Source organism: Falco peregrinus, chromosome 8 (assembly GCF_023634155.1).
Source record: "Falco peregrinus isolate bFalPer1 chromosome 8, bFalPer1.pri, whole genome shotgun sequence".
In the NCBI taxonomy this organism is placed as follows: Eukaryota; Metazoa; Chordata; class Aves; order Falconiformes; family Falconidae; genus Falco; species Falco peregrinus.
This window is the reverse complement of record NC_073728.1, coordinates 41,182,340-41,203,331: the sequence shown is the minus strand read 5'-3', so window position 1 is coordinate 41,203,331 and position 20,992 is coordinate 41,182,340. Positions and strand designations below refer to the sequence as shown.

At 39.3% G+C, this 20,992-nt stretch overlaps 1 protein-coding gene across 11 annotated transcripts in view; it reads right to left on the bottom strand.

The window, feature by feature from the left end:
- The window catches only part of MBD5 (methyl-CpG binding domain protein 5), a 147,648-nt gene that overhangs the window by 83,959 nt on the left and 42,697 nt on the right, over positions 1 to 20,992 (bottom strand). For all 11 annotated transcript variants that reach the window (XM_055811875.1, XM_055811879.1, XM_055811881.1 and 8 more), the window contains exon 2: positions 9,584 to 9,681. The gene's annotated coding sequence lies outside the window, so the exon portion shown is untranslated. The remainder of the gene's footprint in view (positions 1 to 9,583; positions 9,682 to 20,992) is intronic.

The following is a 20,992-nucleotide window of genomic DNA, read 5'->3' as shown; positions in this document are numbered from 1 at the left end:
ACCTGTCCTGGGCAGGAAATAAAATGAGCAGAGTAGATACACAGGCAGAAGATACAACTAAAGAACCTATGCCCAGCTGAAGGCACCACTCCCATCCTCATTTGAAGATATGCTTTTACAGGTATTTCTGGTTTGAAAGCATTTTATCATTGATCAGCTTCACTCTTTTGCAAAAGTACTTAAATATAACTGTGCATTAAGCGTACATTTATAATAGAGTCTGCTTCACCGGGGAAAGAGGCAGCAGCTATGGGAAACGCAGCTCATCCCTCTTCACCCCACTTCCCAAAGGGGCACCGTCTGATGTGGTGTGTGGGCTGCATCTCCGGACCCTGCTGCTTCAGCCTCATCAGCTTGGTCCCTACCCACCTGTTCCTGCAGCTGCAGCCAGGCTCGTTCATTTGTAATTATAAACTATCTTTTACTGTCTCCGATGGAATTTTAGCTTTGCATTCCTGTAGCCCAAATCAAAACTATTCATAAAAAATGCATAATTATACATGTTTAGATAGGCCAGTCATGATAATCTAATCTGGGGGCATCAAACCTCATTCGGAAACATCTGTGTCAAACCAGTGACTTGTACTCTCACATGAGGCAGAGGATTTCAAAATACTCTATCTTTCAGCTGAGTGACAGAGCCCTACACATTGTTACAGTGGACGTTTAACTTTGTTTTTCTTGAGTTAAACTGGGAACGACAAGCTTTTTGGTAAAATGTACCAGTAGACCATCCTAAAGTGGTGACCCATTTTGCTAACAATAACCTAGAAAGATTCTTCTCATGCCCTAGGAGGGAAAAAAAGCCACCATTTTCCAAGATCTTTTATGCCACCAAAATCAAGTGTCACTACTTTGGCTCACACTGTGATAACTAGGCTGGGTTTTTTCATTGCTTTTGTTTGTCTTTTTTTAAGAAAAGGGACTACATAATATCAGGTGCGTTTAGGATGGTACTCCCACTGTCTTGAACAAGTAGGCAAAAAGGGTTTTTTTTCTGTCATTTGAAACAGCATACCTGTTTTTAAAGATCTGAAATGTATTTCAAATTTTAGCTCATCCAAAAAATGTAATTTAAGAAAAACCATGACAATCATCATTTTTATGTATGTGCTACTACTTCATAATAATTTCCACTGAAAAGATATCAGAAAGAAGTCTTAAGTATGAAGCAAACAGACAAAACCAAGTGAATTACGGAAACACATTTGGTGGTAACCACCAAATTTTATACCATCCTGCTGAGGAAGGTGCCTGGCTCAGTTTTTACCCTTCTCAATTCTTTCGAGAAGACTACTGCAAAATAGCTGATTTTTACTGGCTTGCAGTATGCAGATAAGGTACCAGGGATATCCACAGTCTTAATATTATTCGTGACAGATGGCATAATCATTTAAATATTGGTAATGTGGCAATTTTTAAAAGCATCATCATCTAAATCAGCTATTTGCTAACTTGCTGCACTGGAAGATACACATTTTGCAGTTTCACAATATGAATGAATGTGCACCATGTTTTAATCTGCCCCTTTGCAGGAACAATAGTGCTCTTCTCTAGCGTCACTGGGGTTCAAGGAACTGTTTTCCAAGGATCACAAATAATTCTAATAAATATTAACTTGATCAAGGCATGTGCATAAATTTCTGCTGATATAACAGTTAAAGAGAGGTTACTACGATTTTTACACTTTAAATGGTATAACAGAATGATATTGAAGTAAAATGACCTACTGATCAATCTTCTGTATAGGCAGAATATTATGCAAGTATCATTTAAGTTAATGTTCAATTTGTCATGTTTTTCAGCTAGAAGTAGTTATCTAATCTTCTGAAAGTTAACAGAAATATTGACATTAAACTTTAATCAGGTAAAGTTCTCTTACTTTCTCCACCTGTGAAATTTCATACTACACACAAGGTACTGGATAACTTTACCAAGGTCTTTTGAATATGAATATTTGGGATTTGTAAGTCTGTAAAAAGGCCAAAAGTTGGCATGCAACTAATAACCAAGAGCTCCCTTCTCCTTTCTAAAAAAAAAATAAAGACATTTATTCTGTGTTGCTCTTAGCTAATTACAGAGAAGTTATATGGGAACAACAAGTGTATTTACCCACTTTGGAAGACATCTTGCTCTTTCACACCTACAGAATGCAAAGGCCAAGGACTTTGACTAATGCCAGGACCTACCTGTTGAATTTCCTTTCAGAATATGTAATGCTATTTCTTCTTCAAGAGATTATATTGTGTAAAAAACCCCACCTGATGCATACGTGTAATGGGTATATATTTAATACTATACTATGAGAATACAATATAAACTGAAAGCCACTCTACATGAGAACTTCATTCAACACAGTAAGGATCTTCCAGTCAGAACACCTACATGTCAGGCTGTTCCAGGCTGCCATTATGCCTACTGTCAACTGTTCATTTCCCTACATAATCTATCCTGTGAAAATATCACTTGCTGTCACTCAAATGCTTAAATTATACTTGAGATAAAAAGAAAATTAAAGGAAAAAAGATATACACCTGAACCAATATAAATATCCACACTGGAAAAGGTATAAAACTTCCAAACAAGCATTAGTAGTGTAAACAAAAATGCTGTGTTAGAATTATCTAGGTGAGGTTACATTACATATATTATAATGCATACAGTATATATTATACAGTTTTTCCTCTTATGTCTTTTATTGAAGGTATACCTGTGACCAGGCTTCCTTCTCCATTTCCCGTTCCCTTTGTCAGGACAGCAATTAAATGAGAATTCTGTCATGTAGCTACCTTCTCAAACTATTACCAATTTACACGTGATTCAACAATGACCGTTTCCATTTATGTATCAATAGTATAAAAAACCAGCATTTTGTTCTTTAACATCTAAACAACATGCACCTCAAATACATTACAGCTACTTTGGAAAATTCAGGCTGGGATCTATGTCCTAAATAATTTTAGTTTCTGTATTAAGAACTCAACAGATGGACAGAGCTGATCAATAACGATGTGACATTTAAAGTTTTCACAAGAGCTTTCAATGGAAAGTTTAGTTCACCTATCCTGTTCCTAAGCTCTAGTATTTTTGTCCCCACTCTCAGAACGGTACCTATAAGCTTTCATACACTGAGGATAAAAACCAAAAGAAATGTAATGAATCCTTTGAAGTGATGCAACCATAGTTTGGGAGACCAAGTTAAAGCCAACTATGGCAATTATGGAATCATCTTAGTGATCATCTTGCCTCATAAATATTTTTCATGAATGTAGTAACAAATAAAAATTATTCTGTTTTCAGTGACAGCTCTGGAATAACAACACAGGTTTTCAGAGGAAGAGTGGTTCTCTTCTTCAGAAGCTTTGTGTGAGCTTGAATTTAAAAGCATTGCCGGTTTTAATTTAAAAGCATTTCACTGAATGGGATCCTTCTAGGGGAGGAGACAAAGATGTTTGAGATTCACTGAGCTGGACCATAGAAACTAACTGGAGTAGGGATCTCCCTTCAGCAGCAATGTGCTGATAGAGGCCAGTTAAGAATCTGAAAAATGCCGATGCCTTGTTTAAAGATAAATGAACAAAAGCAAGAATTCAATTTGAAAGCTCTTATTTCTCACTGTAGGAAAGCTGTCGTGGCTATACTTAGAATATATAAATTGCAGCTCAAGTACAAGGCCAGATCAGAAGTGGATCAGTGCTGGCAATCTCCAAGCTGAACGTGCCAACTTCAAACCGGGGCTGTACGTGAAGCCAGGGGAATGACAAGAGTTCATGCCTTCCCACCAGTCCCTTTAGAGAACCAAATTCTTGCTCAACTGGAGAGGAGCTCAACACAGAGCCAAGGAAAGCTCCTGCACCCTCTCCCTGCACATTGTAACGAGGACAGAAAGAAGGAGAAAGGCCAACTTGGCCAGGCCTTTGCAGTGGGGACACTTGTATCTGGGACAAGCACCCACTGGTCAAAATCACCAGCACCAGTTACCCAAACCAACCACTGGCTGATGAATCACAGCACAGACATCTCCCCAGGTTGGGTTTTTTTTGGTTTTTTTTTTTTTTTTTTTTTTTTTTTTTAATATTTTCACCTTCCTTAAGCATTTCAACAGATTTTTCATCAAGACAGTGGGCCTCCAAGGATGGGAATTTATAGTAAGGGGAAAATAAAACAAAATTAAAGAGCAAAATGGAAAAAAACAACATTCACAGCCTTTCAGGCCACCTTCATGTAAAGAAAAACAATGGTTTCTTTGGTTTTCATTAGTAGCCAGATTTTAAATTTGCTACCCCTGAGCTTCTTTTTAGAACACTGTTTTTTTCAGAAGGAATTATGAAAACAAAAATCAAAGATCAGAGTTTGGTTTGGTGTTATAACTTTTTGTTCAGTTTATCTTAAGATTCATCCTGTAAATATTTTGTGTAATTAAAAAATAATGGCAGTAGCTCTTATCTGTGATTTTAAATCCATAGCTCTTCAAAGAAAAACAAAGACGACGTGGCTTTTACTTCACAGAAGTATCTTGATGTACTACAGGAAAAGGATGGATATTTTAAAACTAACATCGCAGACTCAAATAATAAAAAAACCCCAAAGCTTTCTGGAGATATCCAGAGTGCTGTGACTGTATGAAGCCAACCCTGAGGCAACTAATTCAGAAGCTGTGTGCACGTATGCCTAGCTTTGCTAAGAATAATTATGTATTAAAAAATGTTAATTTTAACAGTTTTGCTATGATGTTATTAATTTTAAAGAAAGAGATGCACTGCAGTATCACAAACATTCACATTACTTAAATATTTAACTTTGAAATTACAATTAAAACCTCTGAGCTTGATTAATTTGGTAACAATAGAAAGTGTTGGGCATATTTGCTTTTGTTCAGGGTGCCCACTGTTCCAATTCTTCAAAATGTAAAGTCATTGTAGTTTGCAAGATTTATTTACAGTATATGCTTCCAGAAAAATTCAAAACGTCAGCCTGTGTTTTATTTGAAAATTGTTTCAGAAGGACCAGCTCGAAAAAAAATGGGGACCACTGAAAACAAACTTCTTGCTCTAGTGAAATGTGGAAAACTTGGCAGAAGAGGTAAAATTTTTCTGCTAAAGGCAAAGAACGACCTATCGAATCTATTATATTCAAAAGGTACTCTAAAATGTACCTAGAAGTACTGATATTGTAATGTTATACCTTTTTTTTTTCCAAAAGCCTTTAAAAAAATTCTGTAGAAGAAACCTTCCAAATTAAGTAGGTTTCCCCTTATTAAATTTAAGAAGGTAGAATTAGTTTATATCCTGCATTAGAGAAAGTAACCTGGGATTTCACAGAAAACCCAACCCTTTCATATGAAAAGATGAGAGAGAGACAGAAAATTGACTGTTCTCAGAAAAACATTAGGGCTTCAGAAAAGACAATTGGGCTCCTTGGTTTTAATGACAACCCAGGAAAAATTGTCTGTCAATCCGGACTGCAGACTGCTTTAGGGAGAAAAATGATGCAACACGACACTGCTCCTCCTCTGTCTTACAATAACTGCAATCAAAACATTAGTAATGACACAGTTCTAAGACAAACTATTTAGAGAAGCATTGTGGATGCAGCGCCAAGTCATATGTTATATACTTCAGTATAATTAAACAGCCCTATAAATTCTGAAGTTTGGATAGCAAGAGGCCTGATTTTGTGCAGTGATACATCATGAATCCCAGAATTAGGCAGTTCAGAAAGTTCTCAAAGACTACATGGCTTGCAGCTGGAGATGGCACAGGGGACTAAACATGTTTATCGTTTTATCACATAGTATAAAATTCTATCTAACTACTAGAATTTTCCATGTACTGTTTGAAAAGATAAAACACATGAAACAGATGTAAACCTCACACATCCTCCTTAAGTCTGCATAAACAGTTTTCTATTTTATTCATGCTATATTTCTCTGATATATCTTTGCATGCTTTTAAGTGATTAACAAGAAAAAATATTATGAGGACTTGTATCGTTCTGGTTTCTTTCACATGCTGAAATAAATAATACAAATCAATAAGCACCATCTCAGTTTATGGATACGTAAAATCCACAGTGATCATCCTAAAATTGCTACACGCGTATTAAAAATACCCATTTTCCAATACAGAATTTAAAAGTTTTTTGAAACGTTCAGTTTTGGAAATGCAGAATTTCTACGTACACATGCACTATAGCAAGGACAGCATTTGGCAGACAGCTATCTTTGCATTATGGTTGTGTGTAACCTTCCTAGCATAGCAGAGAGGCAGAATTAGCTCCTCCGTAGCACTTCAGTCACGCCAAAGTAGCTACAAGGCTGTTGCACAGAAGTTGACTTGCATCAGCTGACTCAGAGCATGGGTAGAAAGATGTGCTACCTTCAATACCCATCTGTGCAGACTCACCCTGAGAAAAAGGGGTGCAAATCTGGAGCCAGAATAGAACTGTAATTCTAGAGAGTAACTGAAATGAGGGAAGACTGGTACTGTGTGAGAACGGATAATGAAGCTGGAATAGAAACCAGCTGACACTGGAAATTACTTGGATGAGGGAGACTGAAAACAGAGACGCAGGACATGAGACGTACAAGGAAGCAGGTTACAGGTAAGAATGGCTGAGTGTGAAACTGAGAACCAAGAAGAATGAACTCATGACTTCAAAAAAAGATGCCTAGGCCAACAATTCTTTCAATTCCCAAGATCTTCATGTAGGATCACCGTTCTCGCTTTTCTGGCTTGAAAGAATCTTCATGGAGTGAGTAACCCAGTTCTGCAACTACTGTAAAAGGTATACAAACCTCAGCAGCCCATCAAAAGAACTGGCAAAGGAAGCTCCTAGCACAGAAAATGTTTCCGAAAAATAACCTGGGCTTCAGAGATTGGTCTTTGCCAGAAAGACTTAGAGAAAACCTGTTGCTAAAAGCTACAGTGAAACATAAAGGCAAATTCTTAATTCTATCTGCAGAGCAAGGTCTGAAAATTATATAGTACAGAAAATATGTACACACGAAACAATTAAAAATACTAGATAGCTGCATACTGATTAAATATCGCCTATTGAATGCAAGAATTTCCTTCTACGGAGAAAAATAGCATGTTACCACATAATTAAAGACTGCATGATAATGTACAAGGTACAAGTGGGTGAACCAAGGTCACTAAGGTTTTGAAGTATTAGACTGCAAGCACAGTAATGCGTATTAAATAGAAAAAGCCCCTGCATTTAAAAATAGATCAAATGGAATAGAAACAGTGTCTGCACATACCTATACAGCTGTGAACATTTTAGTATCGATAGACAAAAAGTACAAAATAAAAGCTAAGATACCGACAAAGAGAGCTAAATGTTTTTTTGGATTTTGTAGAAGCATCCTGAGGTTTATCCGTATGTACATATTAAAACTTTAAGGAAGTAACTAGTAAAACATTAACATTATAGAAAGAAATGCTTTCCCTGCCCCAGTTTTTCACGTAGAAGAAATGTTTCCTCTTAATCCAAATGCAAACTTTGATAATTATTCCTCCAAAACATTTGGTTTTCCTTTACCAAATGTTGTAGATGCCCACTTTAGAACAAATAAAAGCATATGCAAAGGCCTATCCTTGAAGGAAACAGGAACAACAAAACAAACCCAAAAATATAACCTCAACATGGCAGAGGTAAAAATAACCTCTCCCAGCTCAGTAGTGTTTATTATTTAAATGAAAAAGGTCTTCCATTTTCAGGGTCAAAAAAAAAAAAAGGGGGGGGGGAGTTTAAAAAAAAAAAAAAAAAAAAGAACTGCCTTCAATTCTTTCTTAATTTGAGCTTTCCTCTAACAAACAGTTACTGTTTGTTTCCTTATTTTAGGTCATGTAAGTCAGCTATATGTGCCGCACTTTTTAATTCCTTCCCATCTGCTGTTCCCTTACAGCATCATTTGGGAGCTGCGAAAACCTAGAGCGATGCAAAACCCAACACAATCAGGGCTGGGTTAGCCCAGATACATCTGCCAGTGTCCACTGCATATGGTGAAATACGAGTAACATAATGTTTTAGTGCCCTTGCAGTTAAACTTGGGCTGAAAAAAACCTCAAAAAAGAAAAAAGGGGGTTTCACAGGAAAGCCCTGACTTATGCAAAAAGATACTGAAGGGGCAGTAAATCAGAGATGCATTACAAGCACTACATAAATGAGGTGCTTTGTTTTTGTAACACAGAAGTGAGACAAAACTCTGATGCTGTGTGTTCCAGCCCTGATGCTCCATCAGGCTGGGTCTGGACTAACTGTGCAGTTCCAAGAATTCTCTATTCATACTGCTTGAAAAGTCAGTTATAAGGATCTGCAGAATGAGCCCCTTCCAGCAGATCAAAGCTGCCCAGACATGCTTAAAGGAAGACAATTAGTTATGAACACTAAACAAACTTTGTACCAAGTAAATCAGTTTTCACTGTGTTGTATTGTACGGTGTTGCGCTGTAGGTGAAGAGTATCAACAGGGCCACAGCATCCTAACAATGCAGTAAGTTTTGTTCTTCACATAAACAGCTAATAAAAGCTATTCGAAGTTCAGATTTCAGAACTAAGTAGCTTATTCATGAACTTATCCATCCTATTATTCAATAGTATTTTACACGCTTCACTTTGAAAAGTCTCAGATGAAGTTGCTGTACTGAGAAGTTAAAAAATGAAGCTGCACCCTCATTTTGGACCTGTCTACTAAAACAAAGAAAAGCAAATATGTAAATTTCCAGTGAATTAAAGTGCCCCATTAGGAGTTCAATTATATTCTGAAATTATGTCTTAATTGGTTTGCTCATAGATGAGCTGTACAGCTAACCAAAAATCTACTGCCATATAATCATCACTAAATTCCAGATATTGCCACACATTAAATTAACAGGAGATAATGAGTGGGAAAATTAGCTCTATTTCCATAACTGAAAAAATTCTTCCCATATTACCTAGTGTTCTATATAGTTAATTTCAAAACAGAAAAAAATAATACACAAAACTCTCCTGAATCTCTAACAACTATTTTGATCAAAAGTCCACATTCAAAAGAAATAGTAGAAGCAGAGTGCACATCTGATTCGTGTCTCTAATACTTAATTAAAAAGAAGAAACATTTCTAAATCTCGATAGAAATCTTCAAGAGATTGACCGCTATTTTACTTCGCATGTTGCCGGCTATTTCTTTTCCACATAAATTTTGTCTTTTTGAGTAGTATTCTCCATGCCCAACTATTCTTCAGATTTTAATGTACAAGGTACTTCAGGTTCTCATCAGTATTGCACAGAGATACTGCAAAAGACCTGCATTTTGAAAAACTTGTGAGAAAAAAAGAACAAGGAATAACATCAAATGCAGAAAAAAACAAGCTAAGGACTCGTTGTTGTAACTAACGGGAAGAAAAGAAACTCAGCTCATTCCATAAAGCTTATTTTTCACATTAGTAGGATAAAAAAACTTACTAAAGTTAGAACTTTTGGAAGTACAGTCAAGGCTTCTGAACTTCAGCTGCTATTCAATTTTGGTTATTTTTGAGGTTAAAAACCCACCTGACTCATTACTTATATACAAATGCACAATATATTTTACTTACCTTTGCTGTCTGAAGGAAACTGATTTCAAAGATCTTGTCTGTAAATGATATATTCTTCAATATTTATGCCTCCAATGACCACCATCATCAGTAAGTATCTGAAGAAAAACACAACAAAGCAGTACATAAGCCAGGTTAGTTGCAACTAGAATGAGGATTTTTAAAGATTTTATTTATTCAGAAGGCACAAAAAGTATTATGCATTTCATACAATAGATGAATTTAGTACCTACCATTAAAAACAAATAGACAAGCACTGGAGCCATTACATGGGAAGGCATTTATCTACTTGAGGCATTTAACAATTACACCACATTAGTCTATTTAAGCCTAAATACACAAAATTTGGGTAATTCACTGTTCTCATACCAAAATAACACCAGTAATCATCTCGTAAGTTAAAGATTAGAAAAGGCACATAAAATTACAACTTGAAGTATGTTATATTATACGCACTAATAGATTATGAAAAGTTAAACCAACTCCCTAAATTCTGAAAAGCCAAATGAAAAGTAACTTTAAGACGATGTCCCCAAAAATGCCAGTTACAGTTTAAAAAACTGTTAAAACGCATTATTCATATATGTATAACCATACAGTATAATTTATGAGTGCTGTTTTCATATTTCAGTCCTGTAACTATGGAAAGATGAATTAAGAAACATTACGATGCATACAGTAAGGTCAGCATCAAATGAACTAGTTATGTACGTACTTCCTTTGGAATCAACTTAAGCTAAAATGCTCAACAGCTACAACTTTTTTTTTCAGGTCCCAACTTCTTTCACTGAAAGACAAACCATTTGTCCATTATAGCCACAATAAAATTTCCACAGAGTAGCGAGGTTGCCATAGACCTCTGGAGAACTTTTGGACCACCATGCCTGTTTAAGCAGGGCAACGTAGAGCTGGTGGCCCAGGATCTTAACCATGTGGACTATGAACATCTCCACGGATTGAGACTGCCCACAGCCTCTCTGGGCAGCCTGGTCCAGTGGTCAACCACCCTCAGAGTAAAATGATGTTTCCTTATGTCCAGAATGTCCTGACATTCTTTGCTCTGGAGAACATTTCCTTAGTGAAGGAACTTCAAAGCATAGCTGTGTAACATGAGACAGAAAGTTTGAGAACAGGCTGAAGACAGTAACACCAACCCTTAGGTACACACTCGACAGTATACACAAAATTAGGCCCCATTGGTACCCGTATAACCTAACATATGCCGCAATAATTTTGAAATCTTTCAGTCCTCATTTAGCAACACAGATGCAATTAACTGAAAACTAATCAAGTCAAAAGGCTTTCACCTTGTAAACAACTTTCCCTCCTACTCGGTTGATTCTGCTTGGTTTACTCTTTCTCAGATTATGGAGATACCCAACTCCAAGCAAAGAAAAACCTTTTGCTGCCTCCTGACACTGTACAGCCACAACAGCAATCCAGCTTGGGTTAGCACAAGCAACTAAATCATCCTGAATATATTTTTTTAAAAAAACATTATTTGCTTATTCACCCATTTATTTATTTGCAGGCCTAGGACATCTGATTGCCAGCTGTCAGGGTATGTGTGGAGAGATAACTGGATCACTACATCACTTGGCAGGCTCTGTGGACAATTTGCTGCTGCTTAAAGCCATAACAGTTAAATATTATTATAGTTAATATAATTAATATAAATACAGCTCTATTAGCAAAACTACCAAGTTTTTGCAGTTTGCCTACATCTATGCAAAGTTATTTCATCTCAGCTTTATGAAAACACTCTATCTGAATTGTCCATGTTTGTTTCTTCTGAAGTCAATCCAAATCCCCCCAACTTCCATAATCCAAAAATAAGCACCTTGTAAATCAACTTCTTCCACAAAATAGCAAGTTATCGAATACTTAAATGGATACTCTCTGCTCTTTCTAGTGCCTCCAGAATTTTAGAAAGTAGAAAAAATAACTGCCAGATCAGTCTCTGAAATAGAATTGCATAGGCTATACCATGATTATGCTAACTCTCTTCTTCTAATGAAAAATCTGAAAAAGAAATTGAACGTATGCTGTGCCTTGATGCCTGCCAAACTGAGAGTTGATGGATTGCTATGGGGAAAAAAATTCCAGACACAAAATGACCCTATTAAAGTATTAAAAAGCTGCTGTGTAGGAAACTGAAAGCAACGCTGCCCCAGCAGAATGCCACTGCATTTTCAGATATGGTTCAAGCCAGGGTTGAGGGGCATGGGAGGGGCGGAAAAAAGCTTTTTAAAATAGCTAAGGCTAATGAAATACCTTGAGGCACGCAGTAGTACTCTGTGAAATAAACAGATGAACAAGAAGTTCTGCTGATAGGCTGCTCAGGCACTAAACCCAATCTAAGATACCAAATGCGTTGCTGCGTTACTGTACGCCGTGTAAACCTTACACCCGAAACAATTCCCTTCAACAGGTCTACATCTTGTGCAGTCATGACATATGCTTGTTTTGCTAGCTGTACTAGTCTCTGGCCATGCTTTACTGGTTTTATATGCCAAACCAATAAAGTCAGAGGAATAAACTGGTATGGAAGCCAAAGCAAAATCCATCAACAGATTTGTTTAATAAGTTCAGCATGGAAGATACTTACCAGTAGGTACAAACCAGAAAGCACACCTGCTGACAAGGAAATCTTAAAATTGAAGATGCAAAAAATGTTTGATTTTTTTTTTTTTTTTAAAAAAGGAGAACACATAACACGTTGCATTCATTTCCCTGTAGTTGCTCCATTTCATTGTGCTATTTTAAACAATTATTCTTCAAAGTGGTTCAGAATCTTGCTTTTCCTAAAGGTGACTTCACACATATAATTTGGTGTTGAGGCTTTCTATCAATTGCCCTTCAAACTTTGCATTCAGATTTCTTAAGAAGTTGAATCGTATCCAAATGTCCCCAGATTTTTTAAGTGCCACTGAAAATATTTCTTTTATTTTTGCCTGACAAGTAAATCATTCTCACTTTGCCTTTTGTATTAATAGATGATATTTTCTTATTTTTGTTGACACATCCTGTACAACCAAAATCCAGATATTTGAACTCTGCTCCCATTACAGATGTTATTTCTGAACAGATTTAATCATCTTTCCCTCATATATAGCAACTGCAATAACTGTAATGGCATCATTAATTTTGTTCTCAAAACCTCCAATCCTCCTTGAAGGAGTTTGACCATCGCATCACAGGGAAAAAGTTTCTTCTGTGTCAAACCTCATGCTTCAGGGGAAACTTCTAAACCTCTAGGGACCTGTTCATTTTGCTGAATGGCACCCAAGAACTTTGTCATTCCTTCTTCATATAATTTTATGATCATCATCCTAACAACCAGAAGGAGTCACTGTGACCTCATCTTCAATTAATGTATATTTACCAATGAAATTAAAACTTTCTTTTCAATAACACATTATCTTGTTTACGGTATCTGATTCCGGTACGCCACTTGGCACAGACACAAAGACACAGTTAAATGGCACTAGAAATAAAGGGACAGTCACAACGAAACTCAAAACAGTTATTTTCCATCTTAAAGAAAATTGATATTCATCAAATCACAGAAGGGTTTGGGCTGGAAGGGACCTTAAAGCCCACCCAGTTCCCACCCCTGCCCCGGGCAGGGACCCCCCCCCCCAGCCCAGGCTGCTCCCAGCCCCATCCAGCCTGGCCTGGAGCACTGCCAGGGATGGGGCACCCACAGCTGCTCTGGGCAGCCTGGCCCACCGCCTCGCCGCCCTCACGGGGAGAGGTTCTTCCTGATCTCTGACCTGCATCTGCCCTCTCTGCGCTCAAAGCCACCCCCGTGCCCTGTCACACGTGCCCCTGTAAGAAGCCCCCCCCCAGCTTTCCTGCCAGCCCCTTCAGGCGCTGGGAGCTGCTCTAAGGCCCTCCCGGAGCCTGCTCTTCTCCAGGCTGAACAGCCCCAGCTCTCCCAGCCCGGCTTCCCAGGAGAGGGGCTCCAGCCCCTCAGCACCTACATGGCCTCCTCCGGGCTCGTTCCAGCAGGTCCATGTCCTCCTTATGGTGGAGGCCCCAGAGCTGGAGGCAGCGCTGCGGGGGGGTCTCACAAGAGCAGAGGAGAGGGGAAGAATCACCTCCCTCACCCTGCTGGCCACACTGCTGGTGATGCAGCCCAGGATTCGGCTGGCTTTCTGGGATGCGAGCGCACAGTGCCCCTCCATGTTGAGCTTCTCATCCACCAACACTCACAAGTCCTTCTTCTCAGGGCTGCTCTCAACCCATTCTCCACCCAGCCTGTATTTGTGCTTGCAATTGCCCCGTCCAGATGCAGGACCCTGAAACTTGGCGTTGTTGACCTTCATGAGGCTCGCACAGGCCCACCTCTCAAGCCTGTTGCAGTCCCTCTGGATGACACCTCTTCCCTCTAGTGTGTCAACCACATCACACAGCTTGGTGTCATTGGTAAACTTGCTCAGGGTGCTCTCAATCCCACTGGCCATGTTGCCGACAAAGATGCCAACAGTGCTGGTCCCAGTACCAGCTCCTGAGGAACACCACTCGTCAGCGGTCTCCACTTGGACATCAAGCCACTGACCACAACTCTTTGCGTGTGACAATCCAGCCAATTTCTTATCCACCAAGTGGTCCACCCCTCAAACACTCGTCTCTCCAGTCTAAAGACTGGGGTGTTGTGCAGGACAGTGTCAAATGCTTTGCACAAGTCCAGGTAGATGCCATCAGTTGCTCTTCCCTTATCCACCAACACTGTGACCCCACTGTAGAAGGTCACCAAGTTTGTCAGGCATGATTTGCCCTTAGTGAAGCTGTGCTGGCTGCCATTAATCACTGCCTCATTTTCCATGTACCTTAGCATAGTTTCCAGAAGGATCTGATCCATGATCTGGCCAGGCACAGAGATGAGACTAACTGGCCTGTAGGTCCTCAGTTCTTCCTTTTTTCCCTTTTTAAAAATGGGGGTTATGTTTCCCCTTTTCCAGTCAGTGGGAACTTCATCCAACTGCCACAACTTCTCAAATATGATGGACATTTGCTTAGCAACTTCACCTGCCAGTGCCCTCAGAACCCATGGATGCATCTCATGAGGTCCCATGGACTTGTGCACCTTCAGGTTCCTTAGATGATCTCAAACCCAGTCTTCTCCTATGGGTGGGCAGCTCTTCATTCTCCCAGTCTCCACCTTCACCTTCTGTGAGTTGGGCAGCGTGGCTGGAATACTTGCCAGTGAAGACTAAGACAGAAAAGTACCTCAGCCTTCTCCACATCCTGGGTAACCAGGTCTCCCATTTCCTTCCAGAGAGGACCCACATTTTCCCTAGGCTTCTTTTATCGCTGATGTATCTGTAGCAGCTTTTCTTGTTGCCCTCTATGTCCCTGGCCAGACTGAATTTCATCAGGGATTTAACTTGCCTAACCTGATCCCCAGCTGCTCAGACAATTTCTCTGTATTCCTCCCTGGCTACCTGTCCTTGCCTCCACCCGCTGTACGCTTCCCTTTTGCACCCCTTTTCCCTCCAGAGCTTTATCCCATGGTACTCTACCAAGTAGATCCCTGAAGAGGCCAAACTCTGCTCTCCTGAAGCCCAGGGCAGTGAGCTTGCCATGTGCCTTCCTCACTGCCCTAAGGATCTTAACTCCACCATTTCATGGTCCCTGCAGCCAAGGCTGCCCTTGAGCTTCACATTCCTGACCAGCCCCTTCTTGTTGGTGAGAACAAGGTCCAGTATAGCCTCTCTCCTCGTTGGCTCCTCTGGCACTTGGAGAAGGAAATTACCATCAGCGCATTCCAGGAACCTCCTGGATTGCTTATGCCCTGCTGTGCTGTCCCTCCAGCAGGTACTGGGGTGGTTCAAATCCTCTGTGAGGATGTGAGGCTGCTCCTGTTTGCCTGCAGAGGGCCTCATCTGCTCGGTCTTCCTAGTCAGATAACCTATGGCAGCCCCCCACTATAATGTCACCTGTCCCTGACCTCCCTTTAATCCTGACCCATAAGCCCTCAGCTGGCTCCTCATCCATTCCCAGGCAGAGATCTACACAGTCCATCTGGTCACTGACAGCCCCTCCTCATCTCTCCAGCCTGTCCTTCCTAAAGGCCCTGCATCCTTCCATTCCAACCCTCCAGTCAGAGGAGCATCCCACCAGGTCTCTGTGATGCCATTAAGACCACAGCCCTGCATGCGTACGTACATCTCTAACTCCCTTGGTTATTCCCCACGCTATGTGCATTTGCATAGAGCATCAAAGTGGGACCCCATGAAGCTGACTTGCTGACCAGAGTGGCTGGAATTCCTCTGTGCTGTTCTTCAGGTGCTCTTTATTTTTTCCTTTTATTCCTTTCTTTTTTAAATAAAAAAAGTCTCCAGCACCTTGTTTCGAATGTTGTTCCTCTAAATATCCTAGAGTATGAAGAGTTGGTTCTACAAGATTCTGCATCCTAGTCTGGTGCCAACCCACAAAACATATGTCTCTGCTCAAATGTAAGAATCTGTTTTGATTTTTTTTTTTTTTTAAATTTCTTCCTGGACCAGGGACAAAACATTTCTTTAGATACAACTCAACATTTAGTATCTTCTGAGATATGAAACTTTCTAAATCCCATACACATTTTCATTAATTTAGTCCCAAACAGCGACTCTGAAGAAGCTAAACCATCTGAATACATGACAATGATAATTCAAAATAAACGCTCAAAAATCATTGAGGGGAAATAATAACTTTGTTTTAGACATTATTTTTTATGTTCATGGGTGCTACTGTCTTAAAAGTGTTTTAACCTAAATTTTACATTGCATAGCTATGTATAAGCATCGATACGTTTTTCTAATGTCATTAGCTTATCATTTGTTCTCAGTGTAAATAGCTCTTGTACTCTTTTTTTTTTTAAATTATTTGGGGTAAGGTAGATTTTCTGCTATTATTAACACAGTGGCCCAAAGCATTGTTCAAACATTTTACAAAAAATAACTTGAACACAGAAAATGATACAGCATAGACCACGCTGCCCCCATAACTGGATTTCTTTATATGAGTCGCTGGTCCCACCCAGAGCTCTGATGGCAAAACCTTGCTTCCCTGTGAGTTGTGGTAACTGTCTGTGCCCACCCCACACTGGGGGTTTGCTTTTAATTAGAATATCACAAATGCAAACAAAAGACACTCTAACCTCAGGAATTAAATATTTGCATTAGTTTCAGTAAATTAGCTTCTTGAAAGATCCAACTTCTGCACTGGCATAAATCCAAAATAACTTAGATGAAGTTACATGTGTTCCTTTAAATCACATGGGTGAAAAACACGCCTGAGCTTCATACAGATGTTTAGGTATTAAAAGAAACCCATTGGCTTAGACAGGTGCAAAATCTCAGACCACTTTCTCTTAAATAAGGAAATATATGTAAGAGGCACTACCACAGAAATACTACAAAGCCCTTGCAATCTCCATCAGTCATTTGCCTCTGGGAGGTATCATTTTCCTAGCTGTGAGAAAAAAACCCACCTTACAGTCACATGAAGATTATTTCACACTAAGATAGATGTACACAGAAAACACTAGAAATTTTAGCATACATAATAGAATATCTGCACAGAGCTACACAAGGGTAGCATAGTGTTTTCTAAATGTTTTTTTAGTGGCAAATATAAAGGACTAGTAGATTTCAAGAACACCGAAGAGATCTTTGTTTTCCAGCTTTCTATTTTTACACCCACGAACACACATATACGTTGCGTACTGGGGAGCACACCTGATGTGCATAGTGGAAGAAGAAGAAAGCAAGAGGAATCGGCACTGCACAAAGCACACCGTGATCCTTAACAGGGTTACATTCTCCTCTGATTTGAGAATCCACAAGATGATTCAACTCAGTTGCAGAGGCTCTGGGAAAGAATTAAGAGCAAAAAAGCTGTGTTTTTCTTTTTTTATTCCACAATAATGCAGAAAAGGCAGCCTCAATATTGCTTTAAATTAATAGTTTTAAGTGAGAAATAAATAAACCAGGTCTGTCTTTTTTTTTGGTCAGAGATGAGCAACCAAGAACTAATACAATCACATGACAGATGACTCTGCTCCAATACTGTTCTAAGAAAGAATTTCATCTGGCTTTTAACTGTTATTTTGGTGTCAGTAAAACAGTAAATAACTGAACTTTCTAATTAGCATTAGAAAAAAAGACGACATTTTAACTAAAAATATGAAAGCCTCACTAATTTTATCATGAGCACGCCGGTGAAAACCAGTCTTCGCAGTTCCCAAGCATTCCTCAGTTGCACTCGGGCCAGTGTCACTCACCAAACTTCCCTGGTCACTGTGCTGAGCAAAGCGGGAAGTGGTGCTGCAGCCCTCCCCAGCCCTCAGGGCGAACGCCGTGGGTGAGGGTGCTGTGATTTGGGCATTGCTTCTGTAACATACTTGCCTTTTTTTTTCTTCTCTCCCCGCGCCCCCCCCCCCCATATTTAAGCCTAAACCAACATTATAATGTAATATAACATATCTAAAATGCAAAAATTTGTTTTCTCTATGCAAAGAACTGATACTTTATTTTTTAATACAGTCAAAATCCTAGCACTATTAAAAGTTTTGAGAAATAAAACAATATTTCTGGAAGAAAAAACCCAGTCCTCAATGAGACAAAAGCTACATTAGAAAGAAATCCCACTTCTCTTTGAAACATGAATATTTACATTTCCTTCCTTTCTAGGTTACTTTAAATATTTTTTAGCAGCTTATCTCTCTCTTAAAGCTGAACAGTGGAACTTCTGCAATTACCAAAAGCACAATTCTCCATGGAGACTGTCTAACATGTAACAGTCTCCTGCAGCATTACAGGACTTCAGGCTGTACATCTTGGGAAACCAACACTAGACTTGAGCCTACAGCAGGAGTAGAACAAACTCGAAGAACCTCTCCCCAAACCCCCTTACCAGCCCACCCACTGAGGAAGTGAGCTCCCCTCACTTCAGTCCCCGCCATGCACCATATTCTGCCACATCATCCACTAACACATGAACATGGCATCCAGACTTTTCTTCGCTATTCTCATTTATTTCTACTTACTACCTTAGCACTAGAGCATGCTCTTAAAGCTAAGTGCTTTATGTGAGTACAGAAGTTACAGGTGGTTCAAATGAGTATGCAGAAGCTTTTGCAACAATTTATTTCATATCTCAGGCTGGTCTTTGTGTCAGGCTGCCCAACCAGTATCTACTCCATCCGCAGCCATAGGAAGATGAATAGAACATAGTGTTTAAACTCTTAGTTTATCAGAGAGGAATGACAAACCAGGAAACTCCAAGTGCTTCCATGGGAACCAGAGGAGGACCGGGAACAGACCAAAGAGAAGCCCCAGTGGGAACCAGGAGTTACTACAGACACCAACAGGAAGAGCCTTCCCTTGCTATAAGTAGCCCAGAAATTAAGATGAGAGATGGGAATAACCCCTCATTTATTTAAGTTTAAGAGAATTAAAGTGGGGAAAAGTAAGCCCTGTGTTGCCCTAAGAAAGTGACTATCCACAGCAAACTAGGTCATAAAAGTGAGTAGGGTTTACTAAACACATGCTTTCTTTGTAGTTAAGCAACCACTGTCACAGTAATGAGATTTACTCACATTTCACCCAAGTACTCTTTTGAATTCTGACTAATTAAGAAATGCTAAATGACCAGTCACACACACCTCACCTTTCAGTGAAGATGACACATCAGCGAATTTGAACAATCTCTCTCCAAAAAAAGATGGTTCTGAACTTTTTAAAATTTCCATATACAAACCACTTTGGATCCATACCATCACTCATCCAAACACCTAACACACTGAAAATACACTCTTAAATGTAACTCATGTCCTAAGTTACGTCAAGATGACAAAGTTCTTACTTTACGAGCAAAAAAACTGTGGCAGAGTCATTTTTAGTGACCTCCTCAAATCCTCGGTATGTTGGTGACAGTGGGAAACAAAATACAAAATTTCCGTCAACTGTAGTCTTGTTGTTACCAGGCTGCAAAGTTAGTTGAAATTCTTTTGAAAATGTGGAAATGTGTACATCGGGAAAAATGAATGAAAGGATTAGGAAGACTACCTATTGTTTATTTTTGGACCGAAGAAAGAAAACAGAAAAGTATTTTTATAACTGTGCAAGCATCACCATGCTTTATAACACGATGATCTTCCTCTGCTGTTTAGATGGTTCCAAAAATACTCACCTCCGATTTGTGGCAGTTGCTATCACCCTAACAGCATTTTATAGCTCCAGGGCAGTCTATGTCTATAACAAATCTGCACAGCACTGATGTCATAGTAATAATTTTTCTAAACATAGAACTAAAGACTGAAGGAACTACATTATAGAACTGTAGATACAAAGCTTTAGTTTCTGAATGGCTATTTCCTATCAATATTTGCACTTAAAACCTGCAAAAATGTTACAAGTTGGACTAAAGTTCTATTTTTGGTTAATTCTGAGAAAACTGCATGCTGACATTTACCATTATAAAATAATTACTGTTCTTGTGCTTTCAAACACTGAATACCAGAAATCATGACACTGAATCAAAAACTGAAAAGAGGACACTACACAGCAGATAAAACAAAAAATGCATCTCTTCAGATATGTCTCTTGGGGTTTTTTCTGTCTTCTTTAAAGAACAGAAAAGGCAATCAAATGCAACAGAAAAATTGTATTAATTGGCTGATCTTGTGACAGTTTCCATTCAACAGTATTTTTCCATTCATTCAGCTGAAGCATAACTATTCAGCATAAACTGCATAGTTTTAAATCATGTTTCAAATACCAATAGGCAGACTGCTACTGCTTTGGAGAAAACTGGTACCAAAAGAGGAAAGACATGGGGACGTTACTGGAGTCCCTGTTGTCTGTTCAGCAGTCACACCTTAATATCAGGTACCAGGTTAGGCAGATGTCCATCAGCACCAATTATACATGGCATTCAGCAGAGTGATAGTCCTTTTCTACCCCTGGCCAGACTCTCAAAAGAGTTCAATATCCTGTTGTGCCAGATGACTTTCCCACCTGACAGGAAAAAAAAAACCCCAAACCACAAACAAAACACTAACAAACCCCCACAAACATGAGAGGAAGAGGCATATGAGGTCATGGCACTACAAGAAACAGGATGGCAAATGCTGCTGGAGCAGTGTGTGGGTGTCTGTGCTCTGTGTGTACAGAGCTCCTGACGCGTGGCAGCGATTCGGAACAGGGCAGTGCTAAATCCTCAAAAATCACGTTAGGTACAAGACTTAAAATGAAAACTCCTATGAAATTGTTGGATTTCCAAGTGTAATAGATGCATTCATAGCAGTATGAAAGGGCGAGCTGTTCTGGCTGGTTACAAGGTACCACCATGGCTGGGGGCTTCCCCTGTGTCCGCATAGGTCCGTGTTCTCCTGGTTATTGTAATTTACTTAAT